Genomic DNA, 21,871 nt, shown 5'->3' with positions numbered 1-21,871 from the left:
TTTTTCTTTGCTGTTGGTTTGTGTCAATTTCATTATGATATACCTTGGAGTAGGTTTGTTGGGGTTAAGAAAACTTGGAGTTCTGTTTGCTTCTTGAACTTGAGGCTTTAGTTCTTTCCACAGGCTTGGGAAGTTCTCATCTATTATTTGTTTGAGTATGTTCTCCATTCCATTTTCTCTCTCTTCTCCCTCTGATATACCTATTATTCTTATGTTATTCTTTTTGATGGAGTCAGATAATTCTTGTAGGGCTATCTCATTTTTTTTAATTTTTGAGTCTCTTTCTTCTTCTCTCTGTTGTGCCTCAAGTTGCTTGTCTTCTATTTCACTAATCCTCTCTTCTATCTGACCTGTTCTATTAGCTAAGCTTGTTACTTCGTTTTTCAGCTCGTGAATTGAGTTTTTCATCTCTGTTTGATTTGTTTTTATAGTTTCAATTTCCTTGGACATATATTCTTTGTGTTCATTGAGTTGTTTTCTGAGCTCCCTAAATTGCCTTTCTGTGTTTTCTTGTATATCTCTGAGTATTTTTAGGATTTCTATCTTGAATTCTCTGTCATTTAGCTCCAAGGTTTCCAATATATTAAATTTTTTCTCCATAGATTTTTCTTCATCTAGCTGTGTTACCTCTCTTTCTTTTGTATCCATGATATTCGATTTTCTCTTCCTTAATGGCATCTGAGGGTGGTTTTGTTGATAGTATTAATGAGATTTAATAAAGAATAAAAAGTTTAAAAAAATAATAAAAAAAAATCGAAAAGAGTTGTTTTTTAAAAAAAAAATAATGAAAAAATAAAAATAAAATAAAATAAAAATTTAAAAAAAAAAAAAAAAAAGGAAATTATTCCCCTCCTCCTTTTTTCCTCTCCTCTCCTCTTCCCTCTTTCTTGATAAAATCTTGTGGTGGACTGTGAATTATAACAAACAATGCCTGTGATGGAGGGCCTGAATTGGGGAAAAGTAATAAAGGGGCAAAAAAAAAAAAAAAGAGCATATGGACCCACAAAAAGCAAATAAGGAAAAAATTTGGGTCAAGAATAAAATGATTTGCTTTTAGGTGTTGGTTGTCTAAGAGTTATGTTGAGAGGATTAAGAGGAAAATGGAAAAATGGGGGGACAAATTAAAAAATTACTATTGTATTTAGTGGAACAAGAACTAGATAATATGGAGAGCCAGGGATGGGAGCACTGCTAGTGAGTTAAAAAGGTGAAGTAAAAACCCCCCAAAATGCCACAAACATAAGTTTGAGTCCCAGATAAGATAATTTGTTTGTTATTGAGGTTTGAATGAGAGGAGATGTAAAGGAGAAAGGAAGAAACTAATATAGAGGGAGAAAAGAAAGAGAGAGAGAGAGAAAAAAAGAGGGAACCACTAAAAGAAGATAAAAGAAAGGAGAGAGAGAGAGAGAGAGAGAGTTAAGGGTTTTGGAGTGCAACCCTCATAGAGAGAAAGGAAGAGAAGAGAAAAGATAATGGGAGATGTAACACTTATGGGTAGTGTAGTTCAAGGAGAGGAGAGAGTAAGACCGGTAGAGAGTTAATCGGCCAAATTGGAGGAGGAAAAAAAAAGTATCAAGAATGAAGATAAGAGAAACAAACGAACAAATATAATAAAATGGGATAGGTTATAAAGTCTGCAGATTATTCTTGATTTTGAGAGGTTATCTTCTTGCTTTTTCTTTTCTCTCCCTCTTCCTGGTCGGTGACTCTGTACCCCGGGTTTTGCCCCTTTGCCACGCTCAGGTGGAGGATTGCAGTTGATAAGTCTCTATGGCAATGTCATGTATTGTGCTTTAGTCTCGTTGGCAGTCGAGGCTATTAGCATTTATAGGCTCCGACAGTGAGAGAGTCTGTGTTCCTGGAGCCTTTCTCCTAGTCTTTCCTTCCTCAATTAGTAGCCTGATAATCCAGCTATGGGGTTGCTGCTGCCTCTGCCTGGATAGTAAGAGGCTCAAAGAGCTGGCAACTCCCCACTCTATTTCCACTCAGCACAGGGCTCTGGGTAAGGCTCAGTCAGTCAGAGCTGCTAGCATAATCAGGCGGGCTTTCCGGCCATTCAAAGACCTCTGGCTCTGCCACTCTGTCCGGTAACACAAGCGGACGCCCACTTCCGGGGCACTTGGAGGAAACTCTCACTCACTGGCTGCGCACGCAGACCAGGATATCCGGCCAGCAGTCTCACGCTCTGAGTGAAACCCCCAACCGCAGGGAAAAGTTGCAGCGTTGGAATTGAGTCTCGCTCCGTCCCCGTGTGCGGCTTTTGCAAGGCGCTGGGGCGGCCCAAGATTCCGCTTTGGCCCACACAAAGGCCCCTGACTCTGCCCCTCTGTGCGATAACACGGGCGCGCACTGCCGAGGCACTCGGAGGAATCGCTCACTCCTTATCTGCGCGCGCAAACCAGGATATGAGGCCGGCCGCGTTTCCCTCTGAGTGAAACACCCTCCAGTACGGAAAATCTCCACCGTTGGAATTAGTTCTCACTCCCTCCCGTGCGTGGCTTTCCCGGGGCGCTGGGGCTGCCCAGAGACTCTGCCCTCGGCCCACAGAAAGGCCTCTGACCCTGCCTCTCCGTGGGGCAACACGGGCACCCACTTCCGGGGCTTAGGAAGAAATCTCTCGCCCACTAACTGCGCACCAACCAGGAGACCGGGTAAAATGTCCGCACCGCTTGTCTTTCTTTGTTTGGGTTTGGCGCGAGTGTTAGCTTGTATTGCCCGGGTTGCCACAGGATCAGATTTTCCTTGGCTTGGATCTCCGTGCCACAGCCTGGTTCAGCCGTTTCTGTCACGGCCTGGATGTATTCACCCCCTTTGCCCGCCTCAGTTTCTATATTCACAGTTACCAGAGAAAGCCGCCCTGTTTAGGTTAGTGAGGAAGGCGGAGCATTTCTTACTCCCTATTTCCTTCAGGGTTTGGTTATATATTTAGCCAATTTTTCACTCGACCATACCTTTGGGTGTATTGCGAAGCATCTGGAAGCTCCAAGTATAGGTTTTTCTGTTTCTGGTTGAAGATCTTGTTGAGTTTTGGGGGAGATTTATCGGTATCGCTTCCTACCCCGCCATTACTCTGACGTCATCCCTAGAGATTCTTTTGAAATGTTTACTGTCTGATGCTTTATCGAAAAAGTTTGCCAGCCCTGATTACAAGACATTGGTACTCAGAGTTGAAAACCTGTTAGGTATGCTAAGTCTTGAGCCCATCTCAGATATTTTTAATCAGAAAATCTACAAATGAAACTCAGCAATCTGTGTTTTTAACAAGCCATCTAAGTGACTCTGATGCAGGCTAAAGTTTGAGGACCTGCTGCTATAGAAGGATATTAAGATGAAAAAGATCTGAAGGCCTGACCAGGCAGTGGCGCAGTGGGCTGGGACATTGGACTGGGATGCAGAGGACCCAGGTTCAAGACCCCGAGGTCGCCAGCTTGAGCGCGGGCTCATCTGGTTTGAGCAAAAGCTCACCAGCTTGGACCTAAGCTTGCTGGCTTGAGCAAGGGGTTACTCGGTCTGCTATAGCCCCCGGTCAAGGCACATATGAGAAAGCAATCAATGAACAACTAAGGTGTCGCAACAAAAAACTAATGATAGATGCTTCTCATCTCTCTCCGTTCCTGTCTGTCCCTATCTATCCCTCTTTCTGACTCTCTCTGTCTGTAAAAAAAAAAAAGAAAAGAAAAAAAGATCTGAAGTAGAGGAGCACTGTAGAGTGTTTTCTGATACAAATACACTAGAGCTTAACAATAATGAAAAAAATAGTACGAATAATTGTAATGTATATAGCAAATTCTGCTTTATATTCATGATCTAATTAAAATCTACTATGAAGTAATTACTATTATTATTCCATTTTGTAACTTAAAAAAATTAAGGCTTCACAAGATTAAATGTGTAAGGCCAGTAGCTGTGGCCATCATGGCCATCGCTGCCAGGCAGGTACAGGTTCACATTAGATTTGGAGAGATGGTAAAGAAACAGCGGAGCTGAAAACTGGTGGGCCATTCCTTTATTCTAGCCTCGCAACCAGCTGGTGAGTAAAAACAAACACACGGGGTACCAAAACCCACTCACCATTCTCCAGTTCCATACCAGGAGAATCTTTTCCAGTTTTTCCTAGAATCAAAGGCCCCTACCAGTCTAAGTCACCTCATATTCCCCATCTGCACACCTTCTCCCTTCTCATCTCTGCACAAGCTGGCTTCTCCTTCAGCACCTGGCCATCATGGCTGCTGCTTCTCTCCAGCACTCTTTCTCCCTGCTCTCACTCTGCAAAAACATAGCCTCCTTCTTCTCTTCTTAAAAATTTTTGGCATGAAAACCCCTCCTCCAGTAACATTTTTGTTTTTTTTGTATTTTTCTGAAGTTGGAAATGGGGAGGCAGTCAGACAGACTCCCGCATGCACCCGACTGGGATCCACCCGGCATGCCCACCAGGGGGCGATGCTCTGCCCATCTGGGGCGTCGCTCTGTTGCAACCAGAGCCATTCTAGTGCCTGAGGCAGAGGCCATGGAGCCATCTTCAGCGCCCGGGCCAACTTTGCTCCAATGGAGCCTTGGCTGCGGGAGGGGAAGAGAGAGACAGAGAGGAAGGAGAGGGGGAGGATGGAGAAGCAGATGGGCACTTCTCCTGTGTGCCCTGGCTGGGAATCGAACCTGGGACTCCTGCATGCCAGTCCAGTGCTCTACCACTGAGCAAACTGGCCAGGGCCTCCTCCAGCAACATTAACATTACAAACCCCCTTCCTAAGCAGAAAGGTAATTAGCAGTTTCACCTGGCAGTGCCATTCACGTGGGCAGCAGCCATTTTTAACAATAAAAGTGAGCAAACCCCCAAAATACAGATTTTACAAACTCATTTTCCCAACAAAGTGACTAGACATAGTTTAAATAAGTGATGGCTCTAGACTCAAATCTCTTCATGTCATATGTCTCTGAATTTTGTTAGCTAGAATAATGAAAATGGTCCTGAGATAAGAAAGTGACATGTGAATGCCATTAGTAATGAAATCAGTGGCATACATTTATATGAAGTTAGAGGCACTCATAACTTCATCCTTTTCTTGTCAGGGAAACTAGTGTCCACTAACTAGACATTCATCTTTTGTTAAGTAGTTCTAGAGAAAATGATCACCGCTTATGGCCACCTACCAAAATTTATTTCTTTGTCCTTTTCTATAATATTTTACATACATTTAAAAAGTAAGATTTTTCCTCCCTATTATTGTCAGATGACTGAAAGTCTTTGATTTTTGTTTTACTATTTAGATTGTAATTCCTTATGCTTTTGTTATTTTTTCACATAATTGTCAGCATAGTTTACTTTGGTCTATTTTAACATGACATAAGTTTTCTTTTTCTGGGTGAAGAGATTGACTAGAAAGGGAGACTAAATGGAGTGAAGGAGGTGGGGGAGAGACGAGGAATAAACATCAGAAGAAGTAGACATAGGAAAATAAAACAAAAAAATTCTTGATACTGCAGGATATCAAATCTAGGCTAAGGCACCTGATACCAGTGATTTGACCTTTCTGTATTAGAAAAACAAAACCATGTTGAGATACAAGAGACACCTGAGAGGTATAATTTGAATTTTGAACAGTGTTTTGTCCATTTGGTGCACGTCATCCATGATCTTTACAGGTTTCCAGTTCTTCAAATGAAATTCACATTTCCAGTTACAGTTACAAAGACTAGAGAGTATAGCTCTATGTTCCTTAAAATTTCATTGGAAATGTACAAAAATAAAATTTAAGTATATTTTACATATAGAATAAACACTTAATAAGAGCTGGTATTGATTTCTAAGGATAAAAATTCTCAGGTTAATCTATATGGCTATAGTTAAACAATTGACCTAAGGGATCAAGGGCAAGTGAGAGAAAATGTTGCTTTGTGTCACAAAGTATCTGATTCTGTATATTTAATACATTTAACCATTCTCCAATATGTGGAGTATATCATACAACTTTAGCTGACTATATGCAGACTGATTATCAATTGATTGGATTAGCCTAGACTATTAGAAAATCACCTTTTCATACAGTGAGTTCTTGCAAAGATGGAGAATGAACTAGATTAATAATTTTTACATTTTCTTGGGTTACAGATGTCTTAGGAAAGCTAATAAAGCCTTCCTATGAAGTATGAACATACCTATAAATAATTATGATTATGTATTTAAGAGGTTATGAACTACAGATTATAATTTTTCTAACAATATGGATTTTCAAGAATTCTTCTAATTCAAAAATTCTTAGGTGATATGATTCCATTTTTCCAATCATCTGAATTAATATCAGGACCAGCTGGTGTCTTATCTCATAGCTAACCCACTGAGTTCCGGGGGCCCTTGGTGAGGAGCCGCTGAAACCCACCTCCCCACAAACCTAACAAACAATTATTAGGATATTTTGCATTATCAATTAGTTGCAATCCTGTCTCTCTATATTTTTTAGTTTCTTAAACAAGGGATGGGTGATTAGAATTAATTAATTAAGCTTGGTTTTTATGTGTTAATGTAATACGGATTTCTCATTGTAGCTTCAGAAGATGCATTTTTCTAAACTTTATTGATTATATTTGCAGTCCAGAGATTTGCAACCTTTAAAAGTCATCAAACTTAAATCCTGTTTTGTACTGTGCCAGAGGACAGACTTGACTCATCAAATACATTTCACATTAGTTGAGGGAAAAAGATAATAAAATGACAATGATAGTCAGATTTATTTGTGCTAATTGACTGATACTAGAACTACTCTGCTGAAGTAGTGTTTTTTATTTTGTTGCTGTCTACTCTCCATTTTCCATATGAGGAGATTTCCTTCAGAAATATTCTGAAAACAAACAAACAAAAAAACGAAGGTAGTAAAAAGATGTAAAGCCCATTGGGTAAATAAATAGTATAATTATGTATGACACCAAAATAAATGGAGGCTTTCCTTCTTCCAGTCCTGCTTTTTACTAATGACTCTGATAACTGAAGTGTTGGGTTTTATTAAATAAAGCAGAAGTGAATTCTCTAGAGACAAAAAGCAGCTATTGAGATTCATACCTGCTGAAATGGAAGGGGTCTTCTCCCTCTGGTAGCTGACAGGCCCATAATGAGCACATTTTGTAGCTGAAGATGAAAGGAAAATCTTTTTAAGGCTAGAAAAGAAGGGAAAATCCCGCTAATACAGTGAAACCTCTTAAATTGTTTTGCAAGAGGCAGAAAAAAAGAATACTATTTAAAGGTCACATGGGCTGTTTGAATGAGTCTGACTTTGAGAAGATAAATATTGTGTATGAGAATATAAGAATGTCTGTTAGAAACCACTTTCACAAAACAAACAAAAGAATCATCCTAAAATGTGATTAACTGATGTGCCCTGTTCACCAGATGTTGGCTTTCAAATACTTCAAGTGAGGGGCTCTTTATTGGCTGAAGCATCTCTTAGGACCTCTAAAAGATTAAGAGTATGAGATGCTTCAAGCTTCTTTCTTTCTTTAAAAAATATGCATAAAGATTTTAAAAACACGGTGACTGCAATAGTGTCATTTATTTTAAATTACACAATTAATCTATCGTTAGTTTTCAAAAACCTCTTCTGCAACATGCCCCATTGGCTTACTGTCTATTAAAGAACAATATTGTTTTTTTCCAGCCTCAAAAAAAAATGTCTCATTGTAGTAAAATTTGCTCTCAAATCCAAATAGGTCCTGTGACTTTAAATGCAAATTAACAAACTGTTCCTGAGGCAAGTGTGAAGCATTGTGACCATCATGCTGTTATTTAAAATGAATTTTAACCCCTAAGGCTGACAACAAATGCAAACCCAGATTGCCACATACAGAAGCCAAGGGGTCTGTTGGAATAAGATCTGCTGTTTCCATTGAAAACGGAGTGATGCGATAATGCCAGTGAGCGACTTGAAATGCTGAAATCACAGATATGATCTACAATAGATCAGAATGAAGATAAAAAACTAGGGCAGCTATGAATGAAATTTCACTTTGGGTAGATGTGATTGAGGAGCCTTTCACACACTGCGGAGGTAACCAACATTCACAAATCCTGCCTCCTCCCCCACTCCAATCCATTGATTATGTCATGTTTCCAATGATTGATGCCCCTTTGGCTCCAGAAACTTACCCTGGGATCTGACAGAAAATGGTAGATCATTTAATTATTTTTAAATTAGAAAACCAGTGGAGCCCCAGAATCCTTGTATTTAAAATTGGGTCTCATCTTAGAAGCCATCTACATGTGAGGGCTCTAAATCATGTTCTGCTTATTATGATGTGTTTATTTAGAACTTTCTACTTTATCACTGGCTCTACAATGCCTTAAATCAGTGGTCCCCAACCTTTTTTGAGCCATGGACTGGTTTAATGTCAAAAAATATTTTCACGGACTGGTCTTTAGGGTGGAACGGATAAATGTATCACGTGACCGAGACAAGCTTCAAGAGTAAGTCTTAGATGGATGTAACAGAGGGAATCTGGTCATTTTTAAAAAATAAAACATCGTTCAGACTTAAATATCAATAAAATGGAAATAATGTAAGTTATTTATTCTTTCTCTGTGGACCGGTTCCAAATGGCCCACGGACTGGTACCGGTCTGGGGCCCGGGGGTTGGGGACTACGGCCTTAAATGAATCACCGTCTGTATCTTCTTAGTAGCTAATGGCTCGATTCTTTAACACTGTTTATGGTACAGGCTAGTTCAGAGTAGTGGCTTGTTAAGAAAGCTGTTGCCAGTCCTGCTCTCTCTGAAATGTGGCTGGATGCCTAGGAAATGAACTAGCTACTGCCTGGTAGAGGGGAGAATCTGAGATTGGCACTTGGCAGGGGCCTCCACTCTTGCAGCTGCTGAGTGCTCAATTATGACTGATGTGCTTCCCCAGCCTTGCACCAAGCCTCTTCATTGGCCCTCAACACAGGACCTGGGTTTCAGAGCTGGAATAAAGCGGGGAAACTGGGCTGCCTTCTGTCCAGGGCAGAGTGGAGTACATTTGTCCAGCACAGATGCTGAAATGCCATGGACACATTTTCTGCTCTTCTTGCATGTCAGAACCTGTGTAGCCTCCCATCATGAGCCTAATGTGATTGCTTGGGAAGCTTGATGGATTTTGCATGGGTATAAAAGTTAATCCAATTAAATTTATGAGGCAAAGACACCAACTCAGACAGAGCTTCATAATGCTGAGGAAGAACAGTCTCAGTGAGCGACTGCAGAGAAAGAGAGAGCCAGCTTTACTTCTTGTGGCTTAAAGAAAAGAATCCAGCTCAAACTGTGCTTCTCTAACTGGTTATTGTGCTACAGGCTAGGTGTCCTGTAGTACACCTCCTGGGTGTGTTTGCTGAGTGTGCTATTTGTGAAGGAGTCAGAAAGTGTTTCTAGGCCCTGGCCAGTTGGCTCAGCGGTAGAGCGTCGGCCTGGCATGCGGGGGACCCGGGTTCGATTCCCGGCCAGGGCACATAGGAGAGGCGCCCATTTGCTTCTCCACCCCCCCCCCCCCCCCCCCCGTCCTTCCTCTCTGTCTCTCTCTTCCCCTCCCGCAGCCAAGGCTCCATTGGAGCAAGGATAGCCCGGGCGCTGGGGATGGCTCCTTGGCCTCTGCCCCAGGTGCTTGAGTGGCTCTGGTCGCCGCAGAGCCACGTCCCCTGGTGGGCAGAGTGTCGCCCCTGGTGGGCGTGCCGGGTGGATCCCGGTCGGGCGCATGCGGGAGTCTGTCTGACTGTCTCTCCCCGTTTCCAGCTTCAGAAGGGTACAAAAAAAGAAAAAGAAAAAAAAAAAAAGTGTTTCTAGAAAGAACCGAGGATTCAGGATCCCCTGCATTACTGTGTGACTGCAAAGAACTGGACTTTCTGTGCCTCCGTTTTCCATGTGTCTCCTGCATGGGTAGCTACACAGATGGCTAGTCCTAGATGCTGCCAACAATTTTAGGATGAAGTTCCTGCAATGCCAACATGAATGGCATTGCAGGAATAGTCAACTTTTAAATTATAACATAAATTATATTTGTATATTTTCTTCCCATATCTCATGCTCATTTCTACTCATCAGAGTGGGGCAAACTCCACACTGGGGAATTCTTTTCCCCAAGGCTATTACGTAAAAAATTGGGGCCTTATCATTTTTTAAAATAATTTCCTTTTAAGAGCCACTCAGAGCACTGGGTGACAATAATTATTGTCAATTGATTTAGCTTGTTGATTGTGATAAACTTTAGTAAAACCTTGAAATTTTAGGATCAGAACTACATGTGTTCCTATGTAACACTAAAACATTCTGTGTGGCTTTTATCTCTATTTTCAAGAGACTAAACTGAAGGAAGTATAATTTAAAAACCGAAATTACATTCAAAATAAAAAAGCACTTGTATTTTCTTCACATGCCAGCTGAGACCTGTTTTCCACACATCTTTTCAGAGGAAATTTACATTTAGCAAACTAAGACGTCTCCTGTTAAGTGTTTGTGTGGTTTTCTGATGCCTCTGCAGTCTAAACAACTGATAATGTTAACATTTCATTTTTTGATTGGTGGCTTTGCTGTAATATGGATGCTGTCTTTTAATATTTCCATGTTTTGGAAATGTTCCAAATAAAATTTGAAAAAAGCTACATCTTTACCTCAAAGATAAACCCATAAAAAAAAAAGCTGTTATTGGAAGTGTTCTGTATAGGGGTAAGTACTTCATTCTACCTTTCAGTGTCCTCACTGACAGATCCTTCAAGAAGTGGCTCTCCAACATTCCTTCTTTGCATGTACTTTTCAGATAATAAGGGAGAAAAATCAAGGATATCTCTTGACTCTGCAGGTGGTTTTTCATCGTGGCAAAGTCATCTCAGAGAAACTGCCATAGCAGAGTACTATTCCAGACACCTGTGGTGGCAGCCCGGAGCCCCACTAGGGAGTCAAACACTTTCTGGCACCCTGTGTGCCTCTGGGAGATCCATTCCCTCTTCAGGCTTCTGGTGTTCATTTCATCTAACACTGTCCAACAGGAATGTAATGTAAGCCATATACATAATTCAAAATTTTCTATTGACTATACCAGAATAAGTCTAAAAAAGTGAAATAAATTTTAATAATATATTTAAATTAACCCACTATATCCAAAACATTATTTCAACCTGTAAGCAGTATTACAAATTACTAATGAAATATTTTGCTTTCTCTTTGGTTATGCCAAGTTTTCAAAATGCAGTGTGTATTTTGCACTGATAGTCCTTCTCAATTTGGTCCAGCTGCATTTGAAGTGCTCAGTAGTCATGTGTGGCTAATAGCTAGGGGAGCAGACAATGGTTTAATTATTTTCATCGGAACATGTAATGTTGCCTGAGGGACCAGAAGGAATTGATGTGTCTCCAAAGAATGAGCAGATTTTGTTTTCATCAAAAGTCTTCAAAATGCGTTATTAGCAAAGTGTTGCTTTGATGCATTAAACCAGGCAGTTACTCATTCCTTCAATATTTAGTGATTAATGAGCACTGAGCTGATCTAAAATACACCTGAGCTGACAACTTTGAAAGGTGAATAACAGAATTTCTACTTACTGACAAATTCATAATTTAATAGTTATATTTCAGAACTGTTTTAGATTTATAGAAAAATCATAAACATAGTATTTTTTATTCAATAATGTTTTTATATTAGTTTGGACTTACGGATATTTATTTTACCCTTTGGGTTATTATCCAGTATACCTGATTTAATTTACTTTGTTGCTCAAATAACCTCAGCTTTGCCAAGACATTGGGAGCATTTTCAGGGGCTCCTGGATCCGACTTACTCCCAGCACTGTGGTCTTTTGGGTTCTGTTCCTCTTGTTTTGCTTTATTCTGTTTTTGAAAACTTCCTTCCTTCACCATGGATGCTCCAGAGTCATCTTGTATATTGCCTCTCTATGTCCTAGAATAAGATGTTACTCTAAAAAGCCTAGGTTCCTTTTATTGGAGAATTATTTTTTAAAAACCAGAGTACTAGGTGCATAATATTTGATAAAGTATTGTTAGTAGTTTATAATTAGTTTCCTTGGGGGGGAAATGAGCAACATACTATTTGAACATTTTCCAAGTGACACATTTACACATGGTTAAATTTGAAGAGATCTGGAATCTTTAGCATAGTGCAATATTATTACCAAGGCATTTCTATCAATGACAATGCAGACGTAGGATAGAAAATGTACTTAAGTCAGACACATAACATTTCTCACATATTTTTTTGGCAACTCAAATATGAAACGTGGCAAGTGATTAAAATATTTTATTGTATGTCATCTGAAAAAAGTCACATCAGTGAAATAGAAAAATAATTGTGCTGGCCCAAGGGAAGATAAAAAACTACTGTCAAACAGAAAAAAAGAGTATTAAAATTATGCAGTTATGCTTGCTTGTGTGTTCACTAGGTTGTAAGATATTTAAAGATTATTTAAATCTGGTATATAGCATACAAAAATTTCTTAAACTACTTAAGTGTTGCTATTTAACTTTATCATAAGCATTCAGTTTCATAATATTTAAATAAACAAAGAGAAACTGAAGAGTTTTCCATTTTTAAAAGAACAGAAGCTCCTATTGAATGATACTATATATACTGGCCAATTCAATTGCTGAATTCCTTATCTTGCCTCCCTCTCCTTAACTTGCCCCAGTACCACAGAATCATTAAAAGATTTTTTTTAACAAGTCATGAAGCAATCATTTCTTAAGATAAAGTTGGATGAAGCCAAATGAATATTTCACTGAAACATTCCGGTGGAGCTGGTCTTGCAGTAAAGAAAGGAGACATTTCTTCTAACCATGGAAACACTAATGCAAACCAGTTCTGGAGTTTGGTTGGGTCTTCTACTGCTTCTAATTTCACAGGGCAGTGACTTCATTCCAGCCCTGCCCCACACTGGTTTGGTGATCTTACTTTCTTCATTTTGGCCACCCTAGCATTTTCTACAACCAGCTGCTCTTCCCACTCTTATTTCTCTATCTATACCCAGGCAGTAACTTCAGTTGTCACATGCATCTTGCTCCCACTTGCACTTAACTCATCAGGTATTTTCATTAACTCTTCAGTTTTGGGTCAGTTTGGTCTGAGGAGGAGTAAAGCACACATCGTGATGTAATGCAGAGACCATGATTTAAACCTATACTACTTCGTACTCTTATCAAACTCCTGAAACAAAACACTAAAGATGATGAGTCACTCAAGTACATGTGCTTAAGGTTCCACATTAAACCTGTATTTGGGAGTTCCATCCTCTTGCCAAAAAAAGATTTTGAGAAAACCAGAGCATGTATGTATTCTCAATTTTTCGCTCTCCTTAGACAAGATATGTGCATTAATATGCGTCCTCTCAGTCTTTCTCCTTTTCTTATAATAGTGTCATTTAATCCAAGTCAAGGATATTTCTAAAGATCTCTGAGAGTTACCCTTTACCTGTGTACGCAAACATCTTCTGTCCTTCCTTGAACTTACTTCTTTGTGAAGCTTGCTGTTTCATTTTTGGACAGGTTAATTTTAGAAACCTGTCTTTCATAGAGAACTGAAATTTATCTTATCATCTGCACCTATCACTACTGAAATCAAATGTGATATTACATGCAGACACTTTTAGAAACAGCAAAGCCCTGAATACATGTAATATATATCAATTTTTTTCTTTTTTTTGTTTTTATTTATTTATTTTTATTTTATTTTTTTACAGAGAGAGAATCAGAGAGAGGGATAGACAGGGACAGACAGACAGGAATAGAGAGATGAGAAGCATCAATCATTAATTTTTCGTTGTGCATTGCAACAGCTTAGTTGTTCATTGATTGCTTTCTCATATGTGCCTTGACCGCGGGCCTTCAGCAGACCGAGTAACTCCTTGCTCAAGCCTTGGGTCCAAGCTGGTAAACTTTTGCTCAAATCAGATGAGCCTGCGCTAAAGCTGGCGACCTCGGAGTCTCGAACCTGGGTCCTTGGCATCCCAGTCCGACACTCTGTCCACTGCACCACTGCCTGGTCAGGCTCTTTCCCTTGTTTTTAATTTTTCAGAATTAACCCCTCATTTAAATTAAAGCTCTCTCTACTCATTCAGTGCTGAATTCCTCCGGCAAGTGTGAATCTTCCTGAGGTTAGGAATGAGATATTAGATAAGAGTTACATTTCTAAATTTAAAATCCAGGAAACATCTGTGGTGTCTTCTCTTTCAGGTTTCTCCCTTTACTAGTGGTACGATATGAAACATGATGTAACTGTCTTCAGTCCAAGTGAATGTAAAGAACTGGCCATTCCTGTCTAAGTTCATGGGCATAAATGGCCAGTATAGCACCTTCCTGAAAGTGCTCATTGCTGACTGGTTCATCTCTCATACCTGCCAGTGAGCAGTGTCTTTGATTAGTAGCCTTTCTCTGAGTTCAGAAATGTAAATGATCTTCTTCCATTGACTACATTAAGTTCACCCCACGTCTCACTTTCTCTGACAAGTATTGGAAACAGGTCGGGCACGCCTCTGTGGACTTTTGGTTTCTTATGGTCAGGTCCCTGGCAGGGTGGATGTAAGGCCAGTAGCCGTAGCCACCATCACAGCCGCCTGGCCCATGCAGGTTCGCATTTGATTCGGACAGACAGTAATGAAACAACAGAGCCAAGAACTGGTGAGCCATTACCTTTAATCCTAGCCTTATTCACCTCTGTTCTCCATCTCCTCCTCTCTGCACAAACTCTGCACAAACTGGCTTCTCCTTCAGCACTCCGCCATCTTGGCTGCTTCTCCTCTGCAATGCTGATGGCAGGATCTGAGCCAATTTTTTTCTTTTTAAAAAATATTTTCTTATTTAGAAAATGAATTTTAACAGGGTGACATTGATCAATAAGTGTACATAGATTTCAGACAAACATCACTTCATCATTTGAATAGTCAATTATGTTGTATATCCATCACCTAAAACCAAATCATTTTCTGTCATCTTATATTTGTTCCTCTTTACACATTTCCCAACCCCCAAACCCATATGTCCCCTTCCCCCTTGTAATCACTGCACTCTTATCTATGTCCATGAGTCTCAGCTTTGTATCCCACCAATGTGTGAAATCACAGTTTTTAGATTTTTATGATTTACTTATTTCACTCAGTATAATGTTATCAAGGTCCATTCATGTTGTCATAAATGACCCTATGTTGTCATTTTTATGGCTGAGTAGCATTCCATTATATATATATATGCCACATCTTCTTTATCCAATCCTCTATTGAGGGGACTTTGGTTGTTTCCATGTCTTGGCCACTGTGAACAATGCTGCAATTAACATGGGGATGCGTGTGTCTTTATGCGTGTGTCTTCAAGTTTTGGGGGTAAATACCCAGTAGAGGAATTGCTGGGTCATATGGTAGTTCTATTCTTAATTTTTTGAGGAACAACCATACTTTCTTCCATAATGGTTGTACTACTTTACATTCTTATCAACAGTGAATGAGGGTTACTTTTTCTCCACAGCCTCTCCAACACTTGTTATTACCTGTCTTGTTGATAATAGCCAGTCTAACAGGTGTGAGGTGGTATCTCATTGTAGTTTAGATTTGCATTTCTCGAATAGCTAGTGAAGATGAGCATCTTTTCATATATCTGTTGGCCATTTGTATGTCTTCTTGGGAGAAGTGTCTGTTCAGGTCCTCTCCCCATTTTTTAATGGAACAACAGCTCCAGTAAGGGGTTAATATCCAAAATATATTCAATACAAAGAACTCACAAAACTCAGCAACAAGCAAGTAAACAATCCTACTAAAAAAATATATATATATATATAATTTATCATGTAGAGTTTGAAAATTTGTCAAGCACACACTGTCCTATCCAGGTCACTGGAATAGATGAATATGAGAATAGGCAAAGAAGCTACCTTGCACAAGTTTCTGAAGAGTTCCTTCCAGCCTGATATTCCATTAATTTATGTTCTTTAATAAGTTCTTTTTAAGTGGTGAAAGAAAAGGACCAATCTAAACCAAAAGCTGGAAAATAGGAACTAAGCTAAAACAGCAAGAAACCCAGGATCCATGAATTAAGGCTGATCAAGGGCCAGAGAAGCAAGGGGAGGTTCATGTGGCTGAGTCATCCTTGTGGGTTGATCTCTATTATTGAGCTTAATGGAGGCAGTGGTATCATTTCCTGCTTCTTTCCTCATGGGCAAAGACAGCCTCAGAGTACTTGATAAACTGCTCTAATTCTGAGCCCACCAAATAAAAAAATAGGACTAGCAGAGAAATGAGTCCCAGAGGAGGGCTTGAGAAGAGTCCCAAGTTTGCTCTCAGAACATCATTTTGGGAGCAGTACTTAAGGCTGGTTGGGTGTGCTCAGCTTCTACACCATGCTATGGAAGAACTGCCCTGCCAGAAGTCCTGCATTGGAGGCTCAAATGAGGACAAGGACAGAGCAGTGCAAATGTGACAAGGCAAATGTGACAGGGACATTCATATCCAGACTTCCACCATGGTCGGAAATGCCTGGGAGCTTTATGGAATTTCAAGGCCTGTAAGTAGAGCACCTTGATTCAAGAAACAGAGAGCACTTTGATACATCTGAGATAGCCATTGGGGGAATTCCAGGCTCATAAAAATTATGAAGCATTTCTTACAGAGGGTGTGAAATTGGTTCTACATTTAAAGAAATGATTAAATATGACTAACTTCTAGAGTCTTTGGAATTAAAATTAGCACTATATTAAGGTGACCAATCATCCTCCTTTAGGGAGGATAGTCTTTCTTTTGTAAGTTCCATCCTCCCTCAAAAAGTGTCCTCCTACAAGTCCTCCTTTTTGATATTGGAAGACTAATCTGTGAATGTTCGTATTGGATCAATGCAGAGTAGATCCATTGTGTGTGATTTGATGTATTTGTACCTAAATGAGTACTTTTTTCTTAAAATTATTATTAAAAATTAATAAGTATGTAAACATAATTACAATGTAAAATATTACAAATGTTTTTATTGTGCATTTATCATATTATTGTGTATTATTGTTGCAATGAATAAAATATTTCTTTTATTTATGATATTGTTTTCTTCAATTTATTTTTGTCCTCCTTTTCATTGTAAAAAAGTCAGTCACCTTAACTATATATTATTTGAAGCATAAATTTAAAGTTCATGTTAAGGTGTAGGATATAACATATGACTTTATATCATGATAATTAAACCCTTATACCTAGTAAGTAACTTTATTTTCACAGCATCTTTAAATACTTTCTTAATCATGATTCTTTCATAAATGCTAGCTTTGATAACAATCTTAACTTTTGGATGAGGCCTAATGTGGAAGAAATATTTTAAAATATTTGTTGTACACACAACTGCTCAATGTAATAAATATAATGTGAATTTATAAAATGGTCTTGGCCCAAGCAAAAGATCATTGAGATAAGATGTCTTCAAAGAATATTAATAATAAATAATTCACACCTTGCCTTGAGTAGTTAGCCAATATTAAGAGTTATGGCTTGCTTGACCTTTGCTAACACAGTGGATAAAGTGTCGACCTGGAACACTGAGGTCTCCAGTTTGAAACCCTGGGCTTGCCCGGTCAAGGCCCATATGTGAGTTGTTGCTTCCTGCTTCTTCTCCCTCTTCTTTCTCTCTGTCTTTCCTCTCTAAAATGAATAAATTTTTAAAAAGAGTTATTTATTTGGGGTTTTATATAACATCACACCTCTTAGAATACAACACAATAAGTCAAATTCTAAGTGGGAGTATATTAGACATTTTCTTTATTATTATTATACTTTCAACTTTATTGCTGCATAATTGACAAGTTAAAATTGTATATATTTAAAGTGTACAATCTGCTGTCTTGATTAATGATCATCACAGTCAATCAAGTTCACTTCACATTGTTATCTTTTTGTTGCTGTTGAGAAAGACTAAGATGTCTCTCAGCACTTTCACTTGTGGCTGACCGCCTGCTATTCACATGCCTTGCCATTGCCCTGCAGAAACGCTTCCTTTACAGGAATTCTTCTCCAGATTAGGCCAGCAGCTGGGACACTGGCTCCTCATCTTACTCCAGCTTATTCCAAAGATGTAAAATTTTGTGCAGATGCCTGCGTGTTAGTGTTTCAAGGTATAGACCTTTAATCCTGCTATAGCCATTGCTATGGGGCCAAAGGGAAGAACAATGATTACTGAACAGAGTTGGTAAGTCCAAAAGTTCCCAAATACAGTGTGACCATTGCAAAGTTCATTGACTTAAAAGATAAATATAAAAATATAGATGCTGTATTTGTTCAAGATCTTGCCTATAATACAAATGAAGAAACAGAGGATGGCACCACCATTGCTACTGTATTGGCATGCTCTGTGCCGAGAAGGCTTTGAGAAGATTTGCGAAGTGGCTCATCCAGGGAACTGAAGAGAGGTGGGATGTTAGCTGTTGATGTTGTAATTTATGAATTTAAGAAGCAGTCCAAACTTGTGATAACTACTGAAGAAATAGCATAGGTTGCTAGGATTTCTGCAGATAGAGACAAAGACATTGGCCACATTATTTTCAATACAATGAAAAACATTTGAAGAAAGGGTGTTATCATATTAAAGGATGGAAAAATGCTGAAAAATGAATTATAAATTATTGAAGATATAAAATTTGATTAAGTTCAAATTTCTCCAATCTTTATTAATACTGCAAAATGTAAAAAGTGTGAATTCTAAGCTGCTTCTGTTCTATTGAGTGAAAAGAAAATTTTTAGTGTCCAGTCTATTGTACCTGCTCTTGAAAATACCAATGCTCACCATAACCCCTTGGTGATAATTGCTGAGTACATATATTGATGGAGAAGCTCTAAGTACACTTGTTTTGAATAGGCTAAAAGTTGGTCTTCAGGTTGTAGCAGTCAAAAGCTCCAGCTTTTTATCAACAGAAAGAACCAACTTGAAAACATGGCTACTGCTACTGGTGATGCAGTGTTTAGAGAAAAAGAATTGACTCTAAATCTTAAATATATTCAGCATCATGATTTAGGAAAAGTTGGAGAGGTCATTGTGACCAAAGATGATGCCATGCTTTTGAAAGGAAAACATGACAAGTCTCAAATTAAAAAAAAAAAAATGTATTCAGGAAATTATTAGCAATTGGATATCACAACTAGTGAATATAAAAAGGGAAAACTAAATGAATGTATGGAAAAACTCTTAGAGGGAATAGCTATAATGAAAGTTGATGGGACAAGTGATGTTGAAATAATGAAAAGAAAGAGAGTAAGAGACACCATCAATGTTACAGGATCTGCTGTTGAGGAAGACATTGTTCTGGGAGGCAGTGGTGTTCTGCTTTGGTGATTCCAGTCTGAGATTCATAAACATCAGCTAATGAAGATCAAAAAATGGGTATAGAGATGACTTTTTAAAAAAACATTCAAAATTCCTGCATTGACTATTCTAAGAATGAGGGTGCTGAGGGATCGCTGATAGTTGAGAAAATTATGCAAAGTTCCTCAGAAGTTGGTTATGACACTATGCTTGGAGATTTGGGGAATATGGTAGAAAGGGAATCATTGGTTCAACTAAGGTTGTGAGAACTTCTTTATTGGTGCTGCTGGAGTGGCCTCTCTGTTCACAACAGCAGAACGTGTAGTCACAGAAATTCATAAAGAAAGGAAAGACCCTGGAATGAGTGGAATGGGAGGTGGTATAGGAGGCAGCATGCTCTAATTTCTAGAATAGTGCTTTACTCTTATTAATGATAACTGTGAGAGAAAGCTCAAAGCAGTGTTCTCCACCTGTAACTTCGGAGAAGTCAGCTGAAGAAACTAACCGAAGAAAAGGCTGGTGGATGTTTAAGAAAATGCTGTAACTCTGACAACATACAATGGTTTATTGCTGTCATTGTCCGTGCCTACAGATAACTTATTTTGTATTTTTGAATAAAAAGACATTTGTACGTTCCTGACAACTAAGTGCAAGAGCCATGTACCAATGTACTCTTTTCAATTTAAATCACTGGGGCATTTTTCCTACTATTCTGTTAAAATCAAGATTTTAGTGCTTGCCATCCCAATGAAAACTTAAAAAGAAGCCTTTCTGTGGAGAGTAAGAATAATTGTGTGCAAAGTAGAGAAATATCCAATTATGTGACAACCTTAGTGTAATAAAAGTTTGTTTAAAGTTAAAAAAAAGACTTATTCTCTTAGCTTATTTCAAGCATACAATACGGTATTATTAACTCTATTACTGCACTGTATGTTAGATCTCCTAAATGTATTCATCTTACATAACTGAAACTCTGTGCACTTTGATTAACATCTTTTCATTTCCCCCACCACCCACCCCCTGGCAACCACAATTCCAATTTCCGTTTCTAAGAGTTTGACTTTTAGATTCCATATGAAGTATTTGTCTTTCTGTGTCTGCTTTATTTCACTTACCATAATGTCTTCTCTGTTGTTGCAAATGACAGGATTTCTTTGAATTTTATGGATGCATAGTATTCACACACACACACACACACACACACACACATACAATATATATATATACCACATTTATATATATATATACCACATTTTCTTTATCCATTCATCCATCAGTGAACTCTTAGATTGTTTCCACCTCTTGACTATTGTAAATAATGCTGCAATGAATACGGGATCACAAACATCTCTTTGAGTTGCCTGTTTCATTTCTTTTGGATAAATACCCAGAAATGGATATGCTAGTTCTATTTTTAATTATTTAAGGAACCTCCATACTGTTTTATTTAGTGGTTGTACTAATTTGCATTCCTATTAACAGTACACAAGGGTTTTCTTTCCTTCACATCCTCACCAACACTTACCTTTTTTTTCTTTTTGATGATAGCCATTCTAACAGGGGTGAGATGATAGTTTTGAGTTACATTGCCCTGATGATTACTGATGTTTAGCACCTTTTCATATAACTGTTGACCATTTAAATATCTACTTTTAAGAAATGTCTGTTTAGGTCCTTTGTCCTTTTTTTTTTTTTTAAGAGAGAGACAGAGAAACAGAGAGAGACAAAGTGATATGAAGGGAGACAGATGAGAGGCATCAACTCATAGTTGTGTCACTTTAGTTGTTCACTGATTGCTTCTCTCTTTGTCTGTATTTTAATGACATTATCTGTTTTCTTGATCTTGAGTTGTTTGGGTTCCTTTTCTGTTCTGGACATTAACCTCTTATCAGATAGGTGTTTTAAAAATATTTTCTCCCATTCCGAAAGTTGATTGTTTCTTTTGCTGGGCAAGAAGCATTTTAGTTTGAAGAATACCACTTGTCCATAATTCCTTTTGTGATCTGTGCTTCTGTATACATTTAGTACACAGAAAAACTGTCTCAGTATACTATTTAAGGATGACAATTTTAGAATAAAAATTAAGACCCACTTTTCATGAGAAAATTGGACCAAAAATGGAAGCAACAGTTTGTATGTGAGGCTACAAGTTCCATTAACTATCTTTACCTTTTTTTTTTAAACAGAATGTAAGGAGTGCTTAATGATATTTTTCTTAGCTGAATTCATGTACAGCACTAGAATCAACTTGATCTCTGTCTGTTCCTGTTTTTCAAGTATCCTCCAAAAATTTATTTGTTTCAGGAAGATGAATTTCCTTTTTTTCTTATAATATAGGGCATAGCAGACATTCACAATTTAATTAGCTACTTAAAAATACTTTCTGTGAAAGTTGATGTAAAGAAAACCATTCATTATGGCCACCTACTTGCAGTCTAACTTTTCTTTACCTTTCATGTAAACCTCCCAAGAAGTTTGCCCTGAGTGCCTAACACTCCTGAAATATATTCATTGACTACTAGAGACAGAATTAGAGGGTAGACCTTAAAGGTCATATAACTCAGCCCCCCCCAACACTCTCACTTCCAAGCTTCTTCTGGATT

At 38.4% G+C, this 21,871-nt stretch overlaps 1 pseudogene; it reads left to right on the top strand.

Annotated features, from left to right (window-relative positions):
• The first annotated feature begins 9,182 nt into the window (after positions 1-9,182).
• LOC136404252 (60 kDa heat shock protein, mitochondrial pseudogene) lies at positions 9,183-19,670 on the top strand (annotated as a pseudogene).
• The last annotated feature ends 2,201 nt before the right edge of the window (positions 19,671-21,871 follow it).

Source organism: Saccopteryx leptura, chromosome 4 (genome assembly GCF_036850995.1).
Source record: "Saccopteryx leptura isolate mSacLep1 chromosome 4, mSacLep1_pri_phased_curated, whole genome shotgun sequence".
In the NCBI taxonomy this organism is placed as follows: domain Eukaryota; kingdom Metazoa; phylum Chordata; class Mammalia; order Chiroptera; family Emballonuridae; genus Saccopteryx; species Saccopteryx leptura.
The sequence above is the reverse complement of the archived record's forward strand: the minus strand, read 5'-3'. Positions and strand labels throughout refer to the sequence as shown.